General features: G+C 26.0%; 2 protein-coding genes across 4 annotated transcripts in view; one reads left to right on the top strand and one right to left on the bottom strand.

Annotated features, from left to right (window-relative positions):
- Positions 1-10347, bottom strand: part of LOC117179497 (tudor and KH domain-containing protein homolog) — a 77280-nt gene that overhangs the window by 19358 nt on the left and 47575 nt on the right. The window lies entirely within an intron of this gene.
- The window catches only part of LOC117179498 (speckle-type POZ protein-like), a 33557-nt gene continuing 23365 nt past the window's right edge, over positions 156-10347 (top strand). For both annotated transcript variants that reach the window (XM_033371365.1, XM_033371366.1), the window contains exon 1: positions 156-480. The gene's annotated coding sequence lies outside the window, so the exon portion shown is untranslated. The remainder of the gene's footprint in view (positions 481-10347) is intronic.

The raw sequence follows: 10347 nt of genomic DNA, 5'->3' as shown, positions 1-10347 counted from the left end.
AAAATCGTTTTGCCCCTTATCAAGATTGAAAAAAAATTTAAGCCTAATAATCGTCGACTCCGCGAACTTTTTTCATTTTTGTTTTGTTTATAAGCTCGCGCCATTTATAAATTACACAGAAGTCACACGTGTGTTAAGTGGTCTTGCATCTGGTCGAAAGTCTCAGTCGTTGTCCGATCTCGACCGCTGATATATCCCGAGTTGAGAACAGTCTCTCAGCAAACACTTCGGATTTTTTTGGATGCCAATTTTAAAGTGACACACGATTTGGCAGACGTGATTTCGTGCAACGCAAAAACATTTTTAATCAATCATTGCTAAATAGATCTCGATTTGCCGTTTGCATTTCAAGTGTTTTTATTATACAACTTATCAAGCATTTTATCGGCAATAATCTGTATTATCAGTTATATTTGCCAAAAAAGTTTCCTGTGATTAGATCAAGACATCTCTAATAATTATTCGAAATTAAATGTGATTGTAAGTATTTTTTGCAGGCCTTTATAAATTAAACAAAAAAAAAATAAAGTTCTTTTGAAAAATTTTCTAAACTAAATTAAAACACTAAATTGAGAGGGTAAAAAAGAAATGACTGAGTTTGACTAACCGGGGTCAGTCTCTCAGTTTCAAATCGATGTATATTTTATAATTAATAGAATCCGATAAGAAAATTCAATTATTTTTGGTAGAAAAATAATTTTTTTGTTTGAAAATTCTACTATGTAATAGATTTTTGGTTCACCTCTCAACTGGTTAAAAATTGAACTAATTTGTTGAAAATTCGTTTTTTTTTGTTTTTGAAAATTCATTTTTTTAAACTGAAAATGTAACTTTTCCATTTACGAAATTGAGTACTAAATTGAGAAGGTAAAAAAGGAATAGTTGAGTTTGATTAATTGAGGTCAGTCTACCATTTTAAAAGCGATGCATAATGTATAATTAATAGAATTCGATAAGAAAACCCAATTACTTTTGGTAGAAAAATAATTCGTTTTGTTTGAAAAGTCTACTATGTAATAGATTTTTGGTTCACCTCTCAACTGGTTAAAAATTGAACTAATTTGTTGAAAATTCGTTTTTTTTTTGTTTTTGAAAATTCATTTTTTTAAACTGAAAATGTAACTTTTCCATTTACTAAATTGAGTACTAAATTGAGAAGGTGAAAAGGAATAGTTGAGTTTGAATAATCTGAGTCAGTATCTCAGTTTAAAAGCGATATATAATGTATAATTAATAGAATCCGATAAGAAAAATCAATTTTTTTTGGTATAAAAATAATTCATTTTGTTGGAAAAGTCTACTATGTATAACATTTTTGGTTTATCTCTCAACTGCTTTAAAATTGAACTAATTTATTGAAAATTCGTTTTTGTGTTATTAAAAATTCATTTTTTTAAACTGAAAATGTAACTATTCCAATTATGATAGAAAATGTAAAGTATTTTATTGAAAATTCAAATAACTTGTTAAAAATGAAAGTAATTTGTTGAAAATTCGTCTTATTTGCTTAAAATACGCCTCTTTTCCTTAAAATTTAAACTATATGTCTTCAGTATTCGTTTTTTAAAATACAAAATTCGACCTTTTGGTTGAAAATGATATTTTTTGTTGAAAATTCAAACTGTATTCTAAAAAAACGTATTTTTGGCTTAACAATTCAACTGTTTGGTTGAAAATGCAATTGTTGAGTTCGATTTCTTTTTAATTTACCTATTTCGTTGAAAATTCATCTTTCTAGGTTGAAAATGATCTTATTCATTGAAATTTCAACTTTTGAAATTAATGAATCAAATGCATTAGAAAAAATCCTCCTTTTTGATTGAAAATCTGTTTTTGATGAAGATTCAATTATTTTATTAAAAATTTAACTTTTCATGTTGATAATTCAGCTGTTTTCTAAAAAAAATGATATTTGTCTCTAAAGTGCAACTAGTTGGTTGCAAATCAAATTAATCTTTTTGGCTTAGGAATTCAACTATTTGGTTAAAAATACGACAGTTTTCAGTTGAAGTTTGATCTTTTTTATTTGAAAATTCGAACATTCAGTCTCTTTTATTGAAAGTTAAACTATATCGTTGTAAATGCAACTTTTTGTTGAAACTTAATTTTTTTTGAAAATTCATCTTTCTTGGTTGAAAGTGGTCTTTTTTATGAAAATTAATCTTTTCGGGTTTAAATAAGTCAACTGTTTTCTAAGTCATTCGACCTTTTATCTTGATAACTCAACTCTTTTGTAAAACTCTTATCTTTGGGTTGGAAATTCGGATATATTAGGTTCAGAACTCGTTTGCCTTTTTTGGTAATAAATTAATTATCTTGTTAAAAATTAATTTTTTTGTTTGAAAGTTCAATTAAACGTGGTTGAAAGTTGAACTACTTTGCTAAAAGTTCAAATTCTTGGTTAAAGATTCATCATCTCAGTTGAAAAATCATCTCTTTGGTTGAAAGTTCAACTACATGCTACATTAATTGACTAATTTAAAAATGATTCTTTTGCAGTAAATTTTCGCCTTTGGTTGAATCTATTTTATTTCGTACCGGAAAAGCGAACAGCTTCTCGATATAACAAAAAATTGAGAATAAAATTATTTATACTCAATAACCACACGCACTTTCCCCTAACTTTTTATTTAAAAAGTGACAAATGTTATGACACTCTTGATACTGTTATTTCTACATCATAAAGATTCCGTACAGGGAACACAGCTTTTTGTGAAATATTCGAAAGTGAAGGTTTGTCGTAAAATGGAACACGTAACTCAGGAAATGTATTCCACGAAGACAATTTGTTTGAGGTTCAAAAAAGATAATAATATCTTATTATGCAAATTCCGGTAATTGTTTTCTGTAATATTTATTGAAAATATTAAATTTATCGTAAATATATACAGGGATCACAGCGCAAAAGAAGCTCAGAAACGGGAGAAAATAGAGGAAAGATTCAGTTATTTTTACATGCAGAAAAGAAGATTCATCTTTTCATACAAAATTGTATGTTTTTAAATAATGCTAAATGATTTTTCAATTATTTCTACCATTCAATAATTTTTTTAATTGGATATACGAAGTTGGAAATCCATTCACAGTGACATAAAAAAGTCCGACAAGAAATAAAATTTTTTAAATATAGAATTTTTATGTAAATTTTCAAGACTTGTTATAACTAATATTGTGAATTTGAAACTACAATTTTCAATCCTCTAAACTCAAATTAAAATTAGTCCAAGTTTAAACTCATGAAATATCTTTCAATTCAAGAATATTTAATTGGGATAGATTCAGTGAAAAATAATTTTAGCTTTACAGTTTTATTTAAATCCTAAATAATTTAGTTTGAAATCGTTAAAGTACATATTTGTAAACTTTTTATTGGTAAGATTAAAAAAAAGTTGAGTGATCAACACAGATTTAAAATTCAAGTAGCTCATTTTTTAGTGTTTGACTTTAAATTGTTAAAAATTTTTATTTAATTTGAATTTGATCAAATTTGAATATTCCATTTTTTAATTACTTAACTTTATACATTTCAATTAAAAAATTTTCACCTTTTAATTTTTAAAGAGCAAATTTATTTATTTAAACTCAAAAAGTGACTAAAAGTGACAAAAGTTCTTTTGAACTCAAAATAATTCAAAAGAATGCCATGAAAATTGTAACGAATCCAGGATAACTTTTTAAAAAATCAAATAAAATGGGAGTGAACTTAGAGGACTTTAAAGGAAATGAGAAGAATTTGATGAAATTCATAAAAATTCAAGTAAAAATGAAAGAAAGAAATAAATAAAAAGTATTCCAATGATTTCAGTAAAATTTATGCGAATTTAGTGGAATTTAAAAGAATTTCATAAAATGCCTAATAATTAAAAGTGATTTGGAAAAAATTGTTTAAATGTATTTAGTTAAGTACAATTGAGTGAATTTAGCAGAATTGAAAAGAATTCAGCAAGAGTTAAAAATTTTTTTAAATTCAAATTTTGTATTGAATTCAGGAGTTAGTAGAAAATTATTTCTAATGCATAAGAATTTAAAAGAATAGAATTGAACAAAATTTTGAAAATCAGAAAATTTTCATAAAATTCGAGTGAATTTACAGGAATTTAATGGAATTGAGGAGAATTCGATGAAATTCACAAAAATTCAAGTAAATTGAAAGAAATTCAAAAATATTAAAGAATTAATTGAATATATGAAATTTTAAATGAATTCTTCAGTGTGAATTCAACAGAATTTAAGTGAATTAAAAAAAACAATCAATTATATAAAATTCGATTAATTTTAGAAGAATTTAATGGAAATGAGAATAATTCGATGAAATTCATAAAAATTCAAGTGAATTCAATGCCATTCAAAAAATATTTTTAAAAAGTATTGAATACATTAAATTTGGAATGAACTGAGAAAAATTCAAAAGTTTTCAAAAGAATGGAATGGCATGGCTAATAAATCGAATTTAAAAGACTTTAGTGTGAATTTAAAAAATTGCAATGAAGTGAGTAGAATTGAATGAATTTAGAACAATTCGCATCCAGAACTATACTCGAATGTCTTGCTATATATATTATAGAATATAGACGTAAGCGAAAATTTAATTTTAATTATAAAAATTAATTAAGAACATTTTTAATTTCCATTTTAAAAAGTCATATAAATTATAACTAACCAGAATAGGGAAAAAAAGGAAAGACTGTGATCCCTGTATTTGTATTAATAAAACGACTAAAATTATTCTACAAATCATAACAATATTTTTTAAAGATGCTGTTACTTTTATAGTACTTAAAACAATAAATAATGACGCCTTACTTTAATTTTCTGAGTAGTGCAATGCAAGAGTTTTTTTATTTAAAACGAGCTGAAGTTGAGTCAAGATGCGTTTAACGTCAAGGTACAATTTCCTACTGGATCACTCTTGTTCGTGCCAGGGTCGATTTTTCCTTCTTTAGTGTCTGATTTATTTCCTCTTTAACGAAAACATTATAAAAACGAAACATTAGAATTCTGAAATTATATTTATTTAATGTAATTCTAAAAATTATAGCAAATTTTTAATACATTTTTAATACCCGCGCTCATAAAAATGTTTTAAAAATTTCTTGTTGATAGTTTAAACATTTTTTTGAATTTCTATATTTTTTACATTACTAGAAGTAAAAAACGTCTTACTAATTTTGTATGTATTTATAATCCATTATTTTCTGAAAGTCAATTCTCCTTTAATTCACGCCTGTTTTCGAACAAGAATTTTAAAATTTTTATCAAACCCAGGAATCGTAATTGGAATTACAGAAAATTGAAAAAATTTGAAGTTTGGTATGTAATAAGATCATTTTTTCACCTGTGGTCTTAAATTTTTTCGAGCATGTGTGGATTTATTAAGAATAAAGATACTTCAGAAAAAAATCGACAAGACCTAGGAAATAAAATGGGAAATATACAAAAATTTTAAAATGATGAAATTCGTATCTACGAAAGAATCTGTTTTGATCTAAGTTCGAAAATTAATTTGAGAATGTGCCCGCTTTCTGAGAATAAAAATACATCAGGAGAGAAGTTCAGAAATTCGTAGAATCCAAATTCGAAGCAGTAACTTTTTAAAATGCTGAAGCGGCTTTAATTTTTAATTTTTATTTTTATTCTGTAATGAAGTTTCACAATGAATAAGAATTTATATTTATTTATTTTTATTCCTGGGTTTTGTCGATTTTTTCCCTAGTTTCTTTCTACAATTAAAAATTATACATACGGTTGAAAAATTATAAAACAGCAAGTAAAAAAAATAATCCTAAATGATTTCAAATTCCAAATTTGGAAATCTGATGTAATTTAATTTTGTTTTCTGAGTCTCGTCGATTTAAAAAAAATTCTATTTTAGAAAAGCCTACAAACAAAATGAGGAAATAATTCAAGTCGCAAGTCATAAGGATTTTTTTTATTCAATACCAAAATCAGAATTTAAAAGATTCGCTATTTTTTCAAATAGGATATTTGGGTCTTGACGGTTTTTGTCCTAGAGCATTTTTGTCACAGGAAAGTTTTCAAGCACCCGAAAAAATTCTGCTCCTATTTGGAAAGGTGTTGAACATTTTGTCTAAAAACAGAAGTGAATTAAATAGAAATTGTCTTTTAGAAAAAAGGTACATTAAAATTCGCAAAAAATCGAGAAACTTTTTTGTCCTCCAGGAATATAAAAAAAATGAACTCAAACAACATTTTAAACTCTGAAAACAATAAATTTTTTTAAATATTTTTTGAGCGTGGGTAACCAAGCTGCATATTATCTATCGAGTGTAAATTAATTATACTTTTTAGAGTCCTAATACGCTACTTTTCTGCGTTGTCACGATTTCGAATTTCAGAATTTTTTAGTTCCAACCCACACTAATATATGTTAAGGTCAACAATTTAATAAATGGAATAATCATCCTCTTTTATCATAACTACATTTTTCCGGGTGCTCATAATCAACTGATGTGTTTACAAATTAATCTCTTCAGAGTCAATGAAAACCTAATATCATCTTCGTAACTTAATTTGAAAGAAAGGGATAATAAAAAACTTTCCCAAGTAAGTCGACAGCAAAGTTTATAAACAATTAAATCATCCTTCAAGAAGAATTTAATTAGAGCTCTTTGTATTTCTCTACTTTCACTTCTGAATTATCTCATTTTTAAATAAAGAAAATTTTATTAAAAATCAGACTAACCGAAAATCCTTATTTTTAACATTTTCTTACATTTCTCCGATTTTTCCCTGGAAAAATGTTTATTTTCCCTTACCATTAATATTCAAGGACCAGCAATTTAATATTGTAAAATTTTAACATAGCATCTGTTATAAACGGAATCAGCGGCGAAGCCAGGATTTTTTTTAGGAGGGGGGGAGGCTTCAATTTTTTTTGGTGGGGGCTTCGGGGTTATGTATAGGTAGTGAGTGGGTTGAAAGGGAATTGAATAAAGAAAATACTTAGTTGGGGGGGGGGGGGGGGGGGGGGGGGGGGCTTGAGCCCCGAAACCTCTCATTGGCCACGCCGCTGAACGGAATTAAAAAATAATTACAGATTACTTTTTTTTATTTATTTCAATAAATAAGACTAGTTTTTTGCATAAAAGATGAGTTTTCAATCTAAAACGATGAATTTTTGGCCAATAAAAATTATTTTTTTAATAGAATAGTTGAAATTTTAAGAAAAAAATTAAACTTGAACCAAAAAAGTTGTGTTTTTAACAAAATAATTGACATACTTAGATGTCGGTTGAATTTTCAATCGAAAAGTTTTCTGTTTAAATAGAACGATGTTTATATAGAAGAATTTTCAACAAAAAAAGTTGAATTTTCTATCAAAAAGATGAATATTCAACCAAAAATTTAATAGTCGTTATTTCCACCAAAACAAATTAAATTTCTATCAAAAGACATGAATTTAAAAAACCAAAAAGACGAATTTTCTATTTAGAATATTAATTTTCTACGAAAAAAGAAGCATGTTCAACAAAATATACGAATTTTAAACTAAAAATGAACAATTTGCGAAAAAAATTGAAAAGAAAAATTTTCAGTTAAAAAAATTAATATTCAACAAAAAACAAAACTAATTTTTAATAGAATATTTCAATTTTTAATCAAAGAAATGGATTTTTTAGGAATAAAATGTAATATTTGATATTTCAACAAAACAATATTTTAATTATGAATCAAAAATAGTTGGATTTAACCAAAAAATGCGAATTTTAATAAAATAGCCAAATTTTCTACCAAAAAGATGAATTTGTAACTAAAATGATATATTTATCATAAAAAAGATGAAATTTCTACTATTTTCAACTAATTCTCAACCAAAAAATATTTCAGTTAAATTTACAACACGAAAAATGAAAGTTCAAACATAAGTTAATTTTCTACCAAAGTTGTTAAATTTTCAAGTGAAAAGGCCAATTTTCGATTTAAAAAAAGTTGTATCGTAAATCAAAAAGCATAACTTTTTAAAGAGATTGGTGATTTTTCAATCAAATAATTCAATTTTCAACTACATAAAATATAATAGTCAGGAGAAAGCAACTGCCAAAAAATCAATAGAAATAGAAATATAACAGGAACATAAAATACAAATAAGAATATTATATGAAGGTTGGACGCAAACCTTCATTTCCCAAATTCAAATTTATTATTCATAGCAGCAATTACTTAATGTGAATCTTATAGAAATACGCCTAAAATTTGCAGAAATTTGTTCACAATGCCTGACTTTTCACTGAACAATAAAATTCGCTGACTTTTCTGAAATAGTTTTCATATAGAGAAAAGTGCAAGATTTTTTTTTATGAAATCTAAATTTTCATATTTAAGATTTAAGCTATTTAAATTTTGAGTAAGAGATATTAAAACTTTGAGTGGCATGAAAATTGAACAAACAGGTATCAATGAACGATGATGCGTCATCAAACAATCAAATGAGTGTTTAGACAATTTTCATATCATGTCAACTATAAACCATTTAGTGTAATTGGTCTGTTTGTCCATCAACTACATCAACATATTAAAAAACTTTTCATAAATTTAGGCTCACTTTGCATTAATCTTTGGACTACCGAATGCACTTGAAAAACAAAGTTGCTTTACAATTTTTAAGACTTCTTTTTAATTCGTTTTTAATTCAATCAGAGATTTAAAAATAAATAACAGGCCTCAGATTCATTCCGGAAATAAAAAATAAAGTAAATAATGTCATAAATTTAAAGAATAGTTCAAAACTGCATTATAAACAATTTTCAAGCATTAAACTTATCTGTAGTCCGAATATAAAAGTGTAAAGTCCAAAATCACAAAGTGTGCAATGGAAAATTAAATTTATTTTTTGAAGACAATTTTTTTCATCGGTTTTTCAATTTATTCATCTTTCAGAATTTACTTTATTATAAGTTTAACAATTTTGTTAAAAAACAATACATTTTGGTTAAAAATTAAACTGTTTTGTTGATAAATCATTTTTTAATTGACAAATTTTACAATTTACAAATTGAAATTTTTTCTTACTTGATTCATCTCTTTCTGTAGAAATGTGAGCTTTTTTGTTTAAAAATGAAACTGTCTGGTTCCAAATTAATCTGCTTCGATTCAAAGCGAACTTTTTTTCTTGAAAACTTAACTGTGTAATAGAGAAATTGTATTTTTAATTCAAAAATTCAACAATTTGGTAGAAAATTTAACTATTTGAATGAAAGGATATGCATCTTGTCGAAAATTCGTCTTTTGTTTAGTGAAATATCAATTTTGTTAGTTAGAAATGCAACTGTTCGGTTGAAAATTAATCTGTTTTATTTGGGATTCAAGTATTTTGTTGAAATTTCGTTATTGTTGGTAAAATCCAACTATTTAAAATTTGTAATTAAAATCTTATTTTGTTGAAATATGAACTATTAAATTTCTTGTTTAAAGTGCATCTTTTCAAGAAAAAAATTCAGAAATTTAATTATTTAGTTTCAAAAATTATAAAAGAAACTAATATAAACTAAAAATTAATAAAAAAAATCACTGAACCAACATCACATGCATTGTCTAAACTATTCAACTGAAAATGTCTTTAGTTGAAAATTCGTCTTTTCTGGTAGAAAATTACTCTTCTTGCTTGAAAATTCATCTATTTGGTTAAAAGTTTTGATATATAGTTGAGAATTTATATTCTTTGATGCAAAATGAATCGATTTGGTGATTTTTTTTAAATTTCTTGACTTACAAATCTTTCTTCGTTAAAATTCATCTCTTTTGGCAGACATATTTTATTCTTTTTTTTTTTGAAATGCAATTAATCTTTTTAGCTTGAAAATCCAAAAATTTGGTTAAAAATCTATGTTTTTTATCAGAAAATTGATCCCTTTTAGAACAAAATTGTTGCTTTTATTCAAAATGCAATTGTTTGGTTGATAAAACAGCAAAGCAAAAAAAAAAGTGTGCGGATCTGGTAACAAGACACACGTATTCCTATGAATTTTGGGGCGCTGAATTCAAATTCGGCATCAAAAATCACCCATCACGTCAAGGTTGAGCCATAACCTCAAAAAAATGACGAAAAATCATGCACTGAGGCAAATAGATTTCAAAATAATGCCAGTGATGCAAATTTTCACTTCAAAAACATGTCGACAACTGTGAAGGATCAACCCTTGCCTGATATCAACTTATTTAACATAACTTTACCCAAAAGAACCTGACCTCACCTAACCTGAATTAACAGAAATTTATTGAACAACGCGCAAAGCTCTGGAAGCATATTTTCCCAGTAGCAAATGTGTGCTACATCGAATGGGTCAACTCGAGCCTAACCTAGAAATAAATCTAACCTAGCCTAACCTA

Source organism: Belonocnema kinseyi, chromosome 9 (genome assembly GCF_010883055.1).
Source record: "Belonocnema kinseyi isolate 2016_QV_RU_SX_M_011 chromosome 9, B_treatae_v1, whole genome shotgun sequence".
NCBI classification, from domain to species: Eukaryota; Metazoa; Arthropoda; class Insecta; order Hymenoptera; family Cynipidae; genus Belonocnema; species Belonocnema kinseyi.
The sequence above is the reverse complement of the archived record's forward strand: the minus strand, read 5'-3'. Positions and strand labels throughout refer to the sequence as shown.